The sequence below is a fragment of the Micropterus dolomieu genome, linkage group LG11, assembly GCF_021292245.1.
Source record: "Micropterus dolomieu isolate WLL.071019.BEF.003 ecotype Adirondacks linkage group LG11, ASM2129224v1, whole genome shotgun sequence".
Taxonomy (NCBI): Eukaryota; Metazoa; Chordata; class Actinopteri; order Centrarchiformes; family Centrarchidae; genus Micropterus; species Micropterus dolomieu.
In genome coordinates, this window is record NC_060160.1 from 2,223,706 (window position 1) to 2,242,542 (window position 18,837).

Sequence of the window (18,837 nt, forward strand, 5' to 3'; positions counted from 1 at the left end):
CAGTGGCGGCTCCTGCCAAATCTCTCAGGGGAGGCAATTGTTGCGATGATGCCTAAGGTGACCAGTTCAATGGTCTAAGTCTGCTATAAGACAAGGATTGTTCCTTAGGCTACATACTGTACAGTATTTGTGAACAGCTACATCCTGAAGTTCATTGTCAATGTCTACAATGAATGAACAATCCACAGTAAACATCAACAGATCTTTAGACCTTTGGATGTAAAGGAAACTACTTTAGCAATAATGATAAAAAGAATGACTCACACAATCATCTGTGACAAACCTTTTATTTAGGAACATTAAATCCAGAATAAAGCGCAGTGGCACTGGACTGATGATGTGCAATGAATAAAATTATTTACAGTTAATCTTGCGTTGCAGCTAAGGGACCCGTCTCAAGTAATAGGCTACAGTTATGAAATAATGTCACACAGGTGGATCAAACATAGCTAATCTTTAAATGTTTAATGGGGTACAGAGGAGCACAGAATTTCTTTTCATTCTTTAAGGTACACACATTACATAAGACTAATAAGGTAAGCAGAGAGTGGTAAAAAAGATCCACTTGTTATCCTGTAGTTACACAGTATTATTAGGACTGTTCTCCTGTACTTTATAATCACACAGGAACAACGAGCTATGTGTTGTTCAAGGCGTGTAAGGGGAAATATAAAAAGTATATTTTATTGTGTTTGGTTTATTTTCTGTGTTGCTTTCCTTCTTCTTCTTCTTTTTACCCTCCTCTGACAAGATGCAAGTGGTGACCACATCATGCTACCTCCTCAACTTTCTTCTGTGGTTTCTGGCAATAAAAGAAAAAAACACATCAAATAATTGTTACTGGTTGAGTGCAGCTAACTTTAAATTGACTCCACCAACACACATAAAACATGGCTTAATAACAATCGCATTTAATATGAGCATAAAATTCGGCTTCGGCGCAACAAGCTGGAGGACAGCTTTTTTTCCCCAGCCGTTTTCAGGTGGCAGAAGATTTACCAAAAGAGGCGGGACTCCCCGGAACACGACTTGACGCCGATTGGACAGCGATATTCAGAGACAAACTGTCTGTCAAAAACAGTCACAGCTAACTAATAGTGTGGTAGAAAGTGTGAGAAAAATATCCCCTGCCTTTCCCGGTGTAACACCAAAATCTGTGACCTATCAGATTCTGTGACTACACCCAAAACGACGATGTTTTCCTAACCACAACCAAGTACTTTTGGTGCCTAAACCCAACCAAGTACTTTCGGTGCCTAAACCCAACCAAACTGCAGCCGCTTCACATCGTCAACAAAGCCTCTGGCGCTTAACTTCCCATTTGGGTCACAGAATCTGATGGGTCACACATTTTGGCGTCGCCCGATGTTATGCCGAGTTTTGCCTGCCTACCGAGAATTGCATGCATCCCAAATAATGCTTGTAAACGCTGTAATATTCTTTGTGGGCTTCATCAATGGTGATAAATGATTCGAAGTATATAATTTATGAACGTTTAGAGTTTCTGCAAATGTATCTGTAACGTTAGCTCTTAAAATATTACATGTGTGTTCTTTGCTCCTGGATAGCTTCCTTCTCTTCACACTCTTCAAGAGTCCTCCTGGTCCACTTCATACTGGGAGAAACAGTCAACGGGTATTAAACTTTAATGATAGGAGGGGGTTATGGACGCCGATTTTATCAGGGGAGCTATTAGATTTTGGTAAATACTCTTAAAACCTTATGTCATAATCTTCGTGGTTAGTATATTTGGTAAACCAGGAAAAGGCACTTTTATGACCGTAGTTTGGCTTCAGGTGTTGGACATGAACCTGCTGGGCTGTGGAATTGAGGACGGAAGGGTTGAAAAGGCCCATAAAAACCTCAGGTAGGCAATTTTAAATACCCAAACTTCACATAAAGCAATAACCATTTTCTTTATAAGATGTTAGACTAACCACATAAAGTTTTCTACTGACTTTCTACAAGGTAACGTTAATGTTGTGTTAACCTTACCTAACTTAATGGTTTTTTAGAAATAATTTTGTGGTTTGTTGTTTCTTGTCTTGACTTCAAGATGAAAAGAGAAGAAAATCGGTAATGTTTTAATTATATTGCTACGTTTTTCTCCAGTAATAATGACTACAGGTATATTTAAACAATTTTAAACGTTTTTCGATAGCTAACGAATTTCGGTAGCTAACATTAGCTTTAGCATGAACTTGTTTTCTGGTTTTGACTTTTCTCGTCTTCCAAGATGAAAAAAGAAAGGAAATAAATTATATTCCTCTTATAAAAATATATCTCAAACGTTAAGAAGGTTATTAATAACCTTTTAACATAAGTAATTTACTAATGTCAGCATTATTCACACAGGCTAACGTTAGCTAATGGCTAATTGTTAGCTAAGGTGGTTAGCCTAATGGTTTTCTTGATGCTTTCGACTTTTTACCTTTTCTCTTTGAAAATCACATGTTCCAGTAGCTATATAATGATTTTTTTTTTTAAAAAGAGTTTTGTAGAATAACTACATTTAATGTAAAAATGAGCTAAATGAACTTCCAAAGCTGTGCTACTACTAGTCTGATTCAGCTAGACAGTCAACCAACTCAACCAACTAGTGTTAAATTAAATTATCCCTAGTCGGTTTCTACTATTTTTCAACACACTAATCGATTTATCTGTCAGGAATTTAATTGTGTGTTTTATATGTGATGATTCTTGAAACAGCTGGAACATAACCTGTCACACTGAGTATATTTTTTGCTTGTTGTCAGTGGCAGGTGAAACTCATTAGGCTGAATCCCACTCAGGTGTGTCTGTTCAGTGGCCCTGCTGTACACCTGGCCATCATTCATGTGATCACCTGTGCTCATGGGGGAAAAGATCCATCGGCCACTACGCTGCTAATGATATGTAATACACTATATGGACAAAGGTACCGGGACACCCCTGTTGTTTTTTCATGGTGTGGTCTTAAGATAAATCTTGATGCTACAATATTTTAGCCAACAGTTCTTCTAACAATTGGCCTTTTGTTCTTCTATGACATGACAATGCCCCCCGTGCACAAAACCAGCTCCATAAAGAAATGGTTTAACCCAGTTTGGTGTGGAAGAACTTGACTGGCCCGCACAGAGCCCTGACCTCGACCCTATCCAGCACCTTTGGGATGAACTACAACGGAGACTGCGAGCCAGGCCGTCATGTCCAACATCAGTGTCTGACCTCACAAATGCTCTTCTGGATGAATGGGCAGAAATTCTCACAGACACACTCTAAACAGCCTGTAGAAAGCCTTCCCAGAGGAGTGGAAGCTGTTATAGCTGCAAAGGGGGGATGGCTATGGATTTATAATAGGATGTTACAGTAATGTGTAGGTGTCCCAGTACTTTTGTCCATATAGTGTCAACTGGACAGAGAATATTTCACAGTTGCTTTATGTCGTCTCTGTTTTGTAAAGTTTTCTGTAATTTCCCAGCAGATGGCGCTGTGGTTTAGTTTGATATAAAAAAAAAACATGTTCAGGTATAAGGTGTATATATAGTACACACAGGAACGTATACATTTTATTGTTGCTTATTTAGTCATGAATACACATAATATTAAACACCAGAATTTAAGGAGCTTTAAGTTTTGACAAAAGGAAAACTGCCTAATGTGTTATCTTGTGGAAACACTAAATCAATATAGATTTGATGGCAGAACCTTTTTAATTGATATTGCTTATATGCATGCTGTCAATTGAGTGTGTATATATATATATATATATATACCTACAATTGTGTACTTATACTCCTGTGGTATTTTGATACTGTGCAGGCTGGTGTTTCAGTCAGAGGGGATAGAGGTGGCCTTGTTTTCTCAGTCTCTGCAGTTTGCAGACAGATTGTTCTCCTTCAAGGTTGAGAAAGCTCCTCTCTAGATGAAGCATATGTGCCACTGCCTTCAAATGGTTAAGCACTCCTTTCCTTCGGGGCCAGATGATCTATGCTGCCCAGTGTGGAAGAGACAGAACTCTGACCCAGCTAAATTGTTTTGTACTCTTTCGACCATTTCTCATTTTATGCACCAAAAACAAGTGTGTAATTGTAACTCTTTTGTTTGTTAATTTCTCCTAGCGCTGGGCGATATGGCCAAAAATGTTATGAACATATAAACATTTCATATCATTCGATATCGATAGTTATCACAATAAATGTCAAATCATTATTTCTTTCAAGTTTAAAGGCTGAAGGCTATAGAAACCATTATGTGGTTAAACTTTTCTTTATGATCAGAATGTGACAATACTTGATACCAAACAGTGGATCACTTCACAAATCTGAGTTAGAACATTTTAAACTATTATCTTTTTCAACAAATATGATTAGTTAATGTTTTTTAAGGCCTCTTTTTTCAACAAAATAAATATTTTAATAGGAAAATTAGGTGCTAATTTGTTTGTGATTAAATTAATTAAAGCAAATATTTATTGACGATATATTGAACATTATATTGTTATTGAGGAAAATTATTTTGCGATAATTATCATTATCCAACAAAGGTTAAAATCAAGGGCAACTGGACTTGGTTGAAGATAATTATCATTATTGTTTTATTGCCCAGCCCTAATTTCTCCATAAGGAAATATACATTTCCACCACAATTATCATTTAATTTATATTGAGAAAAACATGCGATATTTTGTTTAGTAATGTAAAGAATGGGAATGATTTGACAGATGATTTAAAACTCAACAATGGAGGAGTTAATTGGAAATGTACAAATTGAACACTGTCTCCACTTTCCCTATAATTACTACCAAATTAGTCATTTAGATTACTAGTAAGTAAGTATTTAATAGTTATAAATGTTAAGCAGTTGCACTCTTAGAGCATCTTAGAGAGTCTTATAATGTTTTATATTAGCCCTTATAAAATATATTTGGTTGAGCTCAAAGTGTATGAGTTACTTTATTCATATGTCCACATATTTATTTATTTTTATTTCCTTTATGGACTACTGAATTAACTGTGGCCGTCAGTAGATTATTAGTTTAATTGAATTAAATTATCTTTAATATCTACTTATCATGTTTTTAATTTGAATTTCGCATAAAATTAAATGTTTATTCTGGAAGTGTTTTGAATTTTGCTCGTGGTGCAATTAAACGTGTTACCTTCAATGGTTGGATTAAACTGATATTTCACTGAGCCTGATAGTCAAAGTCAAAGTCAGCTTTATTGTCAATTTCTCACATGTATCAGACATACAGAGGAATCGAAAATGGCGTTCCTCACTAACCAACCCAAGGCGTAAGAACAAAAACAAAGTACTTAAAACCAAACAGCATAGAGAAACTTTCTGTATGATATAAAAATAGTGCAACATTGCTATATACAAAAACAGCAGTAAATCCAGGTTCGATAGTGAGGTAAACACATTTGGTGAATTGTAAGATATCCTATGATATAATGGTGCTAATAATAAATAATAATACGTAGTTTTAGTCTTATAAAGCATCGTGGGGAGCCATATAAACAAAATACATTCACAGAAAACAAACAAAAAGTCATCGTGTCAGGTTTGGCTTAGAAATTTTATTTTTATTTTTTATTTAGGGGAATGATTCACTTAATATCGCGTATAAATTCTTTACTAGAACATTATTGGAAAAGTAAAGGTGAAGTGTGTATTGATAAATGTATTAGGAACGCAGTACATTGTTCTCTCTTGTTGATCCTGCAGGTTCTTCCTCTGCACTTCCAGGAGTCACCAGCTGGGGGCGTCCACGGCTTCCTGTACGCCATGTGCAGCCTCTCCTCCTCCGGCACAGAAAAAGAAAGAGCAGCTGCTTCTCACATCACCAGCCTTTGCTCTGTCATCCCCCCCCTCCTCCTCCTCCCTCCTCCTCCCTCCTCCCTCAGGAAAGGGGAGCGCCACACCCTGCCAGCCAATCAGAGCTCGGCTCCACCTTCTCCATCACCTCATCTCAGTTTCCAAGGTAACAGGGCACCCCGCTCTCTCCCTCTTGTTTCCATACTGAAAAGGTGCCGCATCATCATCCTCATCCCTCCCATCCGTCCGTCCCACCGTCCCATACTGAGCTGGTGGCTAGTTTAGCATTAGCTTCCTCTCTGTTAGCATCACCTCTCTCCCTCCCTCCCTCTCTCTCTCTGCAGTGGGATTGCCACAACATCAAAGGCACCTCCCTCCCTCCCTCTCTCTCCCTCTCTCTCTGCATCCTCCAACATCCGACACTCAGGAAGAGAAGAAGAAGGGAACGAGATGGACTAAAGGAGAAGAAGAAGAGATGTGGTACGTACTGCTGAACCTGCTCTCTGCTGCTCTTGTTTTGTACTTATGAAATAATTAGTGTGTGTGTTAAGCCTAATCCTTCATGGTATGTTGATTTAATGAGCCAGCTGATGCTAATGCTAGCAGAATGATGCAAGGAAAGAAAAAGAGGAGAAGATAAAGAGAGACAGAAGCAGAGGGAGGTGACTCCCAGTGTCTCTCTCTCTCTCTGAGCTTTTGTTATGGAGGCCTGCTCTGCAGAAGAGCTCGCTCTGCCTGCTGCATACAGAAAGAGGCCAACACCTCTCTTCTCTGTTCCCAGTCTGCTGCCCTGCATCATACTGGTTTAAGTCTCTTGCACTGGGTTAAAAACCTACATGTAAGGGAAACCCTACTTTCTAACATGCTGGTTTCTGATCAGTGTTTCTGATCCGATCCCAAAGTTCAGATTTTGAGAAAACATGTTTGAGTGAAGTTTTGACTTTTGTGGTATTTTTATATGACGTGTCGTGCGACAATCTTTTTAAAGGAAAAAGTGTTTAATACATGTTCCAACTGGCCACGTTTGAAGGCGGGGTGAGATTTTCGCTGTTATAGATGCAGCACAAACACATAGAACAAAGTGACGGAAGTAGTTGTGTGAAGCACGTCACAACACCAGAAATTTAGTAGTCGATACTGATAACAGTAAAACTCCACGATTCTCGTAAATAACAATAAATCCCATCATGCACTTCATCATACATACAACAACTGTGAAAGTGGTGAGAAGATGTCCAGCACAGATAAGATTTGATGTCAATATATTTATAAATGAGCAATTCAGGTATTCAAATTATAACCTTGCACAGTGCAAATTTAATCATTAAACTAATTTCTCCTTTACCCATTTAGCTGACGCTTTTATCCAAAGCAACTTACAATTGCTATATGTGTCAGAGGTCGCACGCCTCTGGAGCAACGAGGGGTTAGGTGTCTTGCTCGGAGACACAATGGTGTCTCGCAGTGGATTCGAACCCGGGTCTCTCACACCAAAGGCATGTGTCTTATCCACTGCTCCATCACGTCCCCATCTCTCCGAGTCGGACAGACATTCAGTTCTTAGTGCTGCAAACTGCATCGTCATCTTGGGTGATTTTCCGGTGATCAAAATGTGAAACATCTGCCTAAATTAGCTCTTCAACTGTGTTGAAGGTAACAGCCGCGAAACTCACTTAATTCTGGTTTCCATACTCTTTTCTATTTGCCGAGTCGAACCAACACGTTTTCAGAATTTTTGTTTCTACTTGGTACCGGAGTATTGGTTCTTGTGAAATCCCTAGCGTGAACAAAGATAGCTGCAGAGAGAAGTTCAAGTTTTTAACCTTGACTTGTCGTGGTAGGAAAAGCAGAAGTGTGAGCCACGCCAGTGAGCCCGAACCTGCAGTACCAGGCCCTTGAATTTTAAAGTTATCATCTGCTGTTAAAAAAGGTATTTTGCAGCTTAAAGTGGGCGTGATTGTTTGGATTGTCAGTTTTCAGAAAGTTGACGGTTAGAGATGCTGTAAGATGAAAAAGGATTGCAGTTCAAGCAATGTGATGCCTTTTAACATTGTACTCATTTGGACAATAAAACAATAAAAATAATTTTCTATAACAAATGTTCAATAAATATTCAATAAATGTTTGATTTTATTCACTCGAATCACACACAAATTAGGACTTAATTTTTTTATTAAGATGTTTATTTTGTTAAGGAAAAAGGGCTGAAAAAAAAAAGCTTTTACTTAATTTTACAATTATTTTGAATGTTCTGCCTCAGATTTGTGAATTAACCATCAGGTTTCTTCAACTTTCATTCAGGAGCAAAAATCAGCCTTTAAACTTGAAAGAAGTAACAATTTAATACTTACCGTGATAGTTATCGATATCGAAAGATATGAAACTTTTTATCGTGATAACATTTTTGGCCATATGGTCCAGCCTTAGGACTCATTCCTGATTGTTCTGGAAACACGGTGACGTCGCTAAAAAGAGGAAGAAACACGAGCAGTCAGACGATCAGACAGGTTGGAAACAAAGCAGCATTTTATCCAGATTAAACCATTTTATTTGGAAGTAAAACTGAAAGTTAGCGCCCCTGACATGTTGGTTCGTGCAGGTGTAAGACTCTTTTCTTCCCACAAATCTCCACCTGATTGTGACCGACCGAGCCGTTTGTCAAGACTCGTCTGAACTTGTAAAAGCCCGTTTGGTTTTCAGTTTTTTTTGCAACATGCTGCTCTGATAATTATCTCATCTCTTGATCCATTAAGTTACCTATTTAGTCACCGGATGACGGCATGAATAGTTGCCTCACTCATTAAATATGTGGCCACTGCTGAGTAATACAGCTTTACCGCACTATACTGCCTGCTTTTCTCTTCTGAAAGTGTTTATCTTATATCCTTCAAGTCTCTTTTCCAAGGTTGTAAAGCCTTGTGTTGTACAGCTCAGTGTTTACACGTGAGTATTTCTGACTTTACTTGAGATTTGTTGTTTCTCCAAATTGTCCAAATTCTTCAGGAAAGTGTGAGGAGTTAAATTATATTTTCTTACATATATCCTCCCATTTTTGGGACCGAGAGGTTTTCCTCGTGTTTCGTCTTTCCTCCCCTCCTCGTTTCCCATCCTCCAGGAAGGAAGGAAAGGAAGTGAGGAAAGAAGTGAATGGCAGTTATAGCCGGCTACTTTCTGTGTTTACTTTCGGCCAGACTCAGAGATAATCGTTTGAAATGATTCATGTAAAAATCGTCTTTATTTGGAAAGCTGTAGGAGGCTCGCGCAGCATGAATCCTAATTTATCTAAATCTCTACAGCAAAGGAGGCGAGTGCAAAGTTAGCATGTCAGAATAGACACATTTATGCCACAGTTTAAATAAACGCCAGGTTAAAATATTTATTATATTATATATTTAATATAAAGAGGGACATTTGGAGGAAGCTGATGAGTTACTGTTCATGTGTCTGTTGTTGCTGATCAAACACTGGGTGGGGCAGGTTTTGCGAACAAAGTCGACCTGATAAATGTCTCTGTGACGTGGCATCAATTAAACATCCTGCCTGCAGACAAAGCTGCATAAAAGGATGTTTCCTAAATTGCTTCCTCCAGTTTTTGACAGACTGTTAAAGGAAAAAAAAAAACAGCTTCCATCTTAACAAAGAAGAAGAGAACGCAGGGAAGCAAAAGAAGGATGCAGGTGAGGAGAGGACAGCGGTTTGTTGAGAGATCATTTAGATTATGAAGAGCAGGAAGTTGTGAGTGGTCAGTGCAGCCCTGCTCACTGTCTGCCATTTCCACCTCACAGGACATGATGCAGCTATCTCGGGGCTCTTAAACTGAGCGGCTGCAGAGAAGCACAGAGGCGTTGATGTCAGAGGAAAGGTGTAGAAGGTTAAAGTGGGTGTAGGCTTCTCCTGTTACAGATGGTTTATGGGATTAAATCCACACTGAAACAAAGAAGGAAGCACACGGCTCCCGACTATACAGGACATTCAGTGAGTTGTAGCTGGTTCAGTGGACATGATGCTGCTGATAGATCATCAGTCAAGCTAACCCCTGTATTTTTCTTATAGAGGGTTTCTTAAATCAGTCATATTGAGCATATCTGTTCATGTTTTAATCTACAGTGTATATATACAGTAAACAACTTGTCAAGTATTTCACAAATACAGCTTCCACGAGGTCGTTATAACATGCAAGTGATGCGATGTGAATGTTGTACGGGGGACATGGAGTCATCCACATTTTAGTGTCAAGGTAAGGACGCAGAAGACGATGTGTGATTGTAATTTGGTGGATGTGTTTGGATATGGTTGGATGCAACGATTACAGATTTTGTTGGTGCGATTATTGTCTTATTATGCATTAATTAATTTCACAACACTAGTAATGGCTTAAGTTGATTTTTAATATTTAATTACATTAACAATTATATTTCTATAATATGTAAGTATTATTAATGTCAGAGGAATATTAACTTTTAACCGCCATGAAGGAGGGGAATAAACTGAACTGTTACTGTCATCAACTCTCATCCGTACATATGTTTTAGTGAAAATGATAGAAAGAAATTGAGTGCAGTGTAATTGGTAGCCTATAGTTCTGAAAGTCTATAAGCTCCTGATGTTTGTTAGTGTTTTTACACCTGGCAACATTTGCTCAACACAAACAGGAGGAGACAACAGGATGTAACGTTAAATGTTCAATGACTGAAGGTCTTGAGAGGACTACGTTCTGTCTTCCATGAGGGCCCTTTCAGAAAAGAACAATTTGCAATGCGTGGAAGCTGCTCAGTGCTAAAGTTCAACTGCTTTAACCGCGGCGTGCGCACGAGCTCGCCGTGCGGTGCTCGATGCAGCAACAAACCACCCTGTCGCGGCGCAAGCTATTGAAAGTAATGGGCCTGAAAGGTTACACCTGCTTTGTTTGTTCACGTTGTACTGAAAGCTCGACTCTCATCGCTACAGCATCGATTGTAAGGGACACGTTCACATTTAAGTCCCGACCAACTTGCTTACCTTTACGTGGGCGTGCAAAGCTGGGTGGTGATCCCGCAGGTGCTGCATCAAGTTTAATGTAATTATTCGCTCCTTTAGCAGGAACCTTTTAACGGCAAGTTTTTGAACAGGTGATCCGTCATCTTCAGTAACGCCCTGGTCAGACTTGGTGCTTCACAGTTTGGTCCCTCTGCCATTGAGTGTACATATACACTGGCTAAACTATAAGCGGGTGCTCTGCTCCTGTAACTTTGTTTTCGTTTTGTGCAACAGAAACACTCGGCGTAGTGGAACCGTTTCAGCTACACTTAAATATTGGTAAATATTGCTTTTATCGGGGAGGTTTTAAAATATAGAGTACTAACATTTTATTTGTTTATTACTTCTGTGTTTTTTTTATATTGGTGTGATATCGTGTGTGTAGTGTGGTGTTCAGGTCTGTTTCTAGTAGGGTCGGGCCGATGGACCATGTCGTCATCATCGTCGATGGCTGACATACATTACAATGTTTAGCCGGCATCGTGCTGCTTTGCTTTGCACGCGCCTCAGTAAATCAGGGGACAAGACTTTATTTTCGCCGACTGTATTTGTATCTGCCCCGGCTGGGGCTAATTACCTGGCCAGACTTTTTCTGAATAGGTGATCATGAAAGACCTCTTCCTTTTCCCTCACTTGTGCTGGACTGGCTGTTGGACTGCTTCTGCTGCTATCTCTGCTCCTACTTCTGTTTTTGTGGCGCTCTCTTGGCTTCATGTGATCCCCTCGGTATCTTATGTCGATCAGTGTTGCTTTGTGCATCATCCTCTGGGTGGCATCATGGCTTTCCAGCTGCCCCTAGGATGAAACGGGATGACATTCTGGTGTTATTGTTTTTGTTGGTTGTTGATCCAGCTTCACCACCACCTATCTTCACGTTGGTGTTGGTAGCATAAGTATGGTGTCCTTGTGGCACCAGTTTGTCTAGTGTGTTGTGGTGTCTGTCTGCTATCCATGTTGATTTAGAAACTAATCTGGATGCATCTGACCAGGTGTTATTTCAGCTAATGGAACAGTTTGAAGGTTTTGGCTGAGGTCAAACGCAGAGAATGGCTGTTATTTTGAGCAGAGTGAAAGATCTCCTGCTGTTTGTTGACACACTCTGCTTTGGTTAGGAAAGGGTGAGTGGCATTAATGCAGGATATTCACTCTAAACTTGTGTGCATCACTTGGTTAGAAGTAGGTATAAACCCTCAGGTCTTACTTCTACCACTGCAGAACATCACTATGTAGAAAGACTTTCTTGCTGACTTAGCTTCAGCCACCCTCCAGCCATTAGCCCCTGGCCTTAATCTTTAACCTCCAGCGTTTATTCCCTGTTCTCCTGCCTGCAGGTTTATAACACTAACACAGTCATATATTTGAGATGGCTAATGAGTGAGACTGGATCTCCCAGTGCAGATGGACAGACTCCCTCAGGATCATCTGTAATTAGCCAGGAGCTGCTTGTGTTTACTGAAGTCAATTCAGGTCAAGTTCATTATCAACACACCTGGAGGTGTTTAAGACAAAAAATGCGTCATAATTAAAAGTTTTCTGCAAGATAATCCTTTTTTTTTCTGTCAGCAGCTGTTTATATCTCAACATGTTACTAGCCTTTATTTTTTGCAGCCACTAAGTAGCTTATAGATTATACTGACTATCATTTCACTTAATATACAAGCAGCTCTTCTTTTGCAAAGTTTTTAACATGTTTTCTTTTATTTTGTGTGATTGGCATACAGCATGCATTACAGCCACCTTCTGACAGAACTCACAGACTGGGCTGAATCTGAATCTCCACACTCACGGGCTCAGAGATGAGTTTCAGGGCTTGGGGCTGTCCCACTTTCAAATCGTCAAGTGTACGAGGGCTCTCTTGCAGACTTTCTGAGCCCTTTTAGGCACACTTTACATAAGTCCGCATCTCTGCAGACTTTGCTGGAGGGAATAACCCAGAATTCATAGCATTGTGTTTAACGTCACAGCGTCAGCCTGCAGGTGTTTAAAAAAGTGGAAGTTTACATGTTGGTGTAAGATGCTGTTTTGTTGATTATTTGAAAATTACCTCTCGTCCAAATATGTTCCAAATATGTTCAAATCAGTCGGTCCCCTTAACATGAAGCAAGGTGGTTGCCCGCCACAGTCTTATTTGTTCCGCCATAGCTTCAAAATGAGCTGAAAATATTTCTACACTTCTCATAATACCAGTAAAGCAGGGCTGGGCAATATGGTCTAAAAAGTTACCACAATAAAAACATTTCACATCATTCGATATCGATAATTATCACGATAAATGTCAAATCGTTATTTCTTTCAAGTTTAAAGACTGATTTTTGCTCCTGACTGAAAATTGAAGAAACCAGATGATTAATTGTGTGGTTCAACATTTCTTTATGGTCAGAATGGGACAAACACTTGATTCCAAACAGTGGATCACTTAAGAAATCTGAGGGAGAACATTCAAAACTATTATGATAAAAGAAATTTTACGAATATGATCTTGTAGTAGTAAATATTTTTTCAGTCCCTTTTCCTCAACAAAATAAATATTTTAATAGAAAATTTAAGTGCAAATTTGTTCATGATTCAAATGAATTAGACCAATTATTTATTGACAATATATTGAACATTTATTATTTTGATATTGAGGAAAATTATATTGCAATAATTATTATTATTGCTCAGCCCTACAGTAAAGACATCTAACGTTGTGTTTACTGACTTTATTCTGTCCTTTTCTCACAGACAGGTGTTTTAGTCTTAAGTCTTAATTAAATAGAGGCTATGAAGTCTTAATAAATGAAAAAAAAACAAAAAAAAACAAAATATATATATATATATATATACGATTAAATGGATTATATTCACAGGAAGTATATGCGTCCATTTAAAGTAAAATCAAACCCCAATAAGATGTTAGGGAAATGACTTTGATTTGGGGTTTCTATAAAAATAATATATATTAAATATATTTTATAATAAATAAATAATAAATTTGTTGACTTCTTTCGCTTTGTCATCACAATTAATATCTATTCAATGTGTTTATGATCAACTTGTTTACAAGAGTGAAATGTTCTCCATAGATCTTGGCTCTTGATTTTGCTCTCAAAGTGCACCAGATTAATGCATTTTACTTTTTAATGTATCAATTCTTCTTCCGGAGGGGCACGCCTCTGGACCCCTGAAGAGGGTACGTGTTCCCCCCCCACCGTAGTCTCACAAAATCCTGCGGGGAACACTGCAAATGTAGGTAACTTGTTTTGGCGTCATCAAGGTAACGTGATATGTCGCTGAGTGCATTTTGGGGTCCTTGCAGCCTCTCGCACTCAAGCACTTATCAGGTGACGTCAGCTAAAGACTGTGAGGGTTCACGGTGGAGGTGGAGGCCGGGATCGGGGCCTCTGTCTCCACACTTTCTCCCTGCAGAGCTGACGCCCTGCATCCCCAGCGGGAACAGTGAGGTAGAGAGGTATCTGCTGCTGCTGCTGCTTTAGGATGACACAGCAGGAGGTTCGCCTCGTCAACACACCCTCCTGTTTTAACATCTGTTGGCCACACTATTTAATTTCAGAACAAATCTTTATTCAGCACAGACTCTATCATAGTTTACTGATTTAACACATGTTGTAAAGGGGCTGCAATTCAAAGTGTAGGTTCCTTTGTAATAAATTACACTACATAATCTAATTACTCTGGCAGAAATAATCAATATAAAATGCTTGTGATTGCAATAATCAAATTAAAGTATCTCCTCCTCTGCCGGGATGGAAAAGCTGTGTCACAACTATTACTACTGCTGAAACGTGTGGTCACCCCTGTTTAACCCTGACATAAGCAAACACTTTTTAAAAAGATGGGAACATTCGTTGTAGGGTTGCTGGGAATATAATATAAATACAGTATAATATAATTCTGCTGTCTGTTCATAAGCTAGAGAATAAGCATTAATGCACATAAAGTTTTGGCTAATCGTGGATCACAGGTCCTAAAATTAAATTGGGCAATAAAGATGAAATTCATATTTTTGCAAAGTAAAAATCACCAGTCACTCAATAGAACATTTAATAACTGTTTGAATGCGAGCTGAGATGAGCTAAACTGCAAAACAATTTGTTCTTGTAATAGTGACAACCCAGCGTGACACGTTACTGAAGCTTTCTGTATGATCGCTCAGAGAGAGAGAGACCCGCGATTCAACAGGAGACCTGAGGGGCCCCTCCATCCTGCTTCATGACACAATAGTGCTGAGAACTCAGTCAGCTGTGTGTGTAACCACCGACCAATTGATCCAACCACCGAATGATTTGGATAGTAGAGCCCTTTCCTGTATAAACTACACCTCGAACAGGCCGATATTGAAAGCTGTTCTGTACGTGGGCTATTATACCTTTTCCTAAATGGATTATGTTAATGAAATAGATTACAGTTTCAAGTGAACATGTAAAGAGTTGCACATCAATAAACATTTTCTGCTGGACGGTGCAACTAATTCAGCAATCTGTCAACAGAGAGAGAATAAGCATGTGGATTTCACTTTACACATAATCTGCGGTAATTTCAATGCAGCATATTCACATCTAGTTCATCCCTTAACCAGCACATTTTTAATTCTAACCAAAGCTACGAGTAACCATTTCTCAACCACCATCGTCTAAATCATCATCTGGTCTACAGTAACATTGCTACAGTGACCTGCTGTTCAATGCAAACATGCTACTACATGAATGTTTACAACGAGGACCTGCAACTTTGTCTGGCAGGAAGCCGTGTTAGATTCTTGTTCAGCTCACGTTTATTTACGTGTCCCCTCTAGTTTTATCATTTACGACATGCCGACTAAAACTACAAACAAACGGCTTGCAGACAAATTTAGAATACGTAGTTTAATCGGTGTATGTGATTCTGGAGAGTTTATTGTCCACGAAGAGACATTTGTTTTGCACTATGTTATGGATTATTGCATTGATCTGAAGACCATTAAAAATGAACAATAAATCTTCACTTTGTTATTTTATTAGACACTAATAGGCTTTGGTGGTGTGGCGAGCACGTCACTTAGATGCCGGACTGTGCAACCCTCAGTGGCTTTCACTTCCACACTTTGCTCAGGTTACATATGGGGCTGGACAGGACCTATTTGTTAGCCTAGCTTGCTGTTAGTGTTTAATCTTAGTGGACGTCATGCCACTCGGCAGCCATCCTCCTATCTGAATGAATGGGGAGAGTTCCAGAACTGCACTTTCACTGGTCACCGGGACATAAAAACTACAGGACTAGAATCACTAGTAAAGTCTAATAAAAACAGTAAGATAAAAAGAGAGAGAGTTTGACGACTTTGCCCCAAAATAAGGTTTAAAAAGTGTTTTTTCCTGACTGGTTATACTTCTACTACGCATGCGTCACCACTTCCACGCAAGCTCAGTCAAAGTAAAACAGACCCTTATGTCAGTGAATCCACACGATTGGCAGAAAAATGTTTCGCGCTTTGGCTGTAAAAGGCAGACGATTGGCTTTCCAGTGGGACAGGCGGGATGACCGCCATCTTTGCCGTTACGGGCTTTCCCCTTAGAGTTGTATTGCGGATGTGATTGAATGGTGTGTCTTAACCGCCTCTCCATCCAGGATCTCACCAAACTCTGTGCTTTTTTTCCTCCTATTTTGGCTTTAAATATCGCTGCATATAAAAGTGCAAGCTGCTGGTTGGCGTTCTCACAGGATTTGAGGTGGCGTCTCTACCTCCAGAACTCCGGACGTCACTGACCAGGCAGTCGCTCAGTGTTTTGTTTAGTGTATTTAAGTTTGTCATAAAGTTTATGCTCTTTCCTGACTGCCAGAGACTAAAAACACAGTCTTTATGTTTGTCTTTGTAGGTTTCAGCTGTTATCCAGTCTCGCTCTTCCAGTCTAGCTTGTTATTGTTTGTTAGCTTAGCTCGATGTTAGCACATGTTGTTAGCCTGTTGTCTGTGTTAAGGCCAACCTGGTAAACTACATGTCCTGGTTGGAAAACTCAAAATGTGGATTTAATTCAAGAATTTATAAAATTAAGTAGTACTTTATTGTGAGTGTAGATTCTCAGGTTGTGCTGGTGTTAATGATCTGGGAGGATAATTTTCCTCTGCATGTTTGAAATATTAAATATTTTATTTTCTTCTCCACTTCCTGTTACCATTACTGTTGCAGAGAGGAAAGATCGAGTTGTTCTTTTCTTTTTCAGACTCCCCCTTTCTTCCGTTATCTCTGTCCTTCACTTTTCCTCCAGTCCGTCGTGACTGTCCTCTGCTCTGTCTCCTTTCCTCTCGTGTCCTAACATCCGCTCTTCTCAACTCACATCTTCCTTTTCTCCTCCCATTTCTCTTTGTGTCCCCCTCATTTCCTCTTCTTGTCGTCCATCTCTTCTCTCTCTCTCTCATCTACTCTTATCCTCTGCATTTTCTCTCATTTATTTTCCTCTCCTGGCAGCTAGCCTTGTTTCAACGCCTCCTCCTCCTCCTCCTCCTCCTCCTCCTTCTCCTCGTCTCTCGCTGTATCGATAACATCTGCTGAGACCTCGGGGTGTGGCAGTGAACACTCAGACCTGGATTTCTGTTTCTGACAGTCGCTCTGCACAAAACGGAGAGCCACAGCATCTGGTGTACTCAGACAAGCAATTTAGTCAACGACACAGAAATAAACTGTGGGGGTGACTGAATAAATGTAAGAAACTAAATTAAACCATTTATTTTTTATTAATTAATTTGAATTGCAATAAAAAATACACTAATTTAAAGACACCAGAAACGAGGCAGGGGTTGGAAAACGTTTCACTACGACTCTCACTGTGAATATTAAAGTTAGTAAGGCTCCTCAATATTTGCTTAAATTACCCAGCTCCAGCGCTGCCAGTGGTTGTGGTGAACAGGGAGTCAAACTGTCTAAATTTCACTATTGCACACGCAACTGTGAGAACTTTAGGATAGAGAGAGATCTTAAATATATTTATGTGGTCAGTCTAGCAGTTTTGTAGTGGTTTATTAAATCTGCAAAGTCAAAATTTAAACATTTTTCACTCCCAGCAACACACTCAAGTTGGTTCAGTCTGACAGTTTCTGTCACAGAAAGGCAGAGAGGCCATTATCTGGAAAATAAATTATTGAACACACACACACACACACACACACACACACACACACACACACACACACACACACACACACACACACAAATCAACCAGTTATCTGACAAAATGCAGCAGGCTCCTCAGCCAGCAGCACATATCAAGATCCTGAGTGCTGATTCCAGGGCAGCGGGTTCAGCTGTGGCTTTACTCAGTACCTATAAATCACCCTGTTTTCCTCCGGACTTCCTTAAGACTTTTGTGACCCGTGTGACACAGTACGGTACTCTGATCTCTCCCTGTTGTTGTTGTTTTTGTTAGATGAACATAACTTGTAGTTTGACAACAATACTCTGACGTTCGTCCGCCATCATGGCAAAGTAGGGATGAGGTGAACAAGTGCATTTGTTTCAAGAATAAATACCTGTTCAGCCTAAGATGTTTAAATGTTAAGTAAAGTCTTTGTAGATATTGACCAAAACAAGAACATCTGTACTATACAATATATTTCTTTTCATACCTTTGACAACATATGCACCACAGAAACTGATTGCAATTATTTTTTATCATTCAGTCACAGAAATTTCTTCTTCTTGCAAAACATAATTTCCTGATTATCTGCAGAACGAGGTTTTTAAGACTTGAGACAGATCATATTGGCAGTGCTCCAGACTCAGAAGGAAAATACTAATTATTGGAAGCTACTTTTCCCAATCTGCAGTTTAACATCTCACTTTGACCTCTCTCTTCTTGTTTGTCTTATTTTGCTTTGTATCATTTTGTAATATATGTAATCTATCTGTGGTTCTGTCCTGTCTGCCATGTTTTAATGAAGTTAATTTAATTACAAAACATTGTTTAAACCCTTTACAATGAAGATCTGTAAAGTTGTTTGGATTTTTATAACATTATTGTTGAAATACACAGTCCTGAAAAAGGGACGTTT

At 39.3% G+C, this 18,837-nt stretch overlaps 1 protein-coding gene and 1 long non-coding RNA gene across 4 annotated transcripts in view; one reads left to right on the plus strand and one right to left on the minus strand.

Annotated features, from left to right (window-relative positions):
* The window catches only part of kcnh5b (potassium voltage-gated channel, subfamily H (eag-related), member 5b), a 1,142,829-nt gene that overhangs the window by 598,858 nt on the left and 525,134 nt on the right, over positions 1-18,837 (minus strand). The gene's annotated exons all lie outside the window — the stretch shown is intronic.
* Positions 1,349-6,279, plus strand: LOC123978937. Of its 3 annotated transcripts, none has more exons than XR_006827090.1 (7): positions 1,349-1,459; positions 1,569-1,867; positions 2,057-2,076; positions 2,757-2,917; positions 3,059-3,355; positions 5,710-5,965; positions 6,144-6,279. It is a non-coding gene; the product is annotated as an uncharacterized LOC123978937 (long non-coding RNA). The 3 variants fall into 3 exon arrangements; XR_006827091.1 differs by lacking the exon at positions 2,057-2,076 and having other exon boundaries at positions 1,569-1,702; positions 1,797-1,867; XR_006827089.1 differs by lacking the exon at positions 2,057-2,076.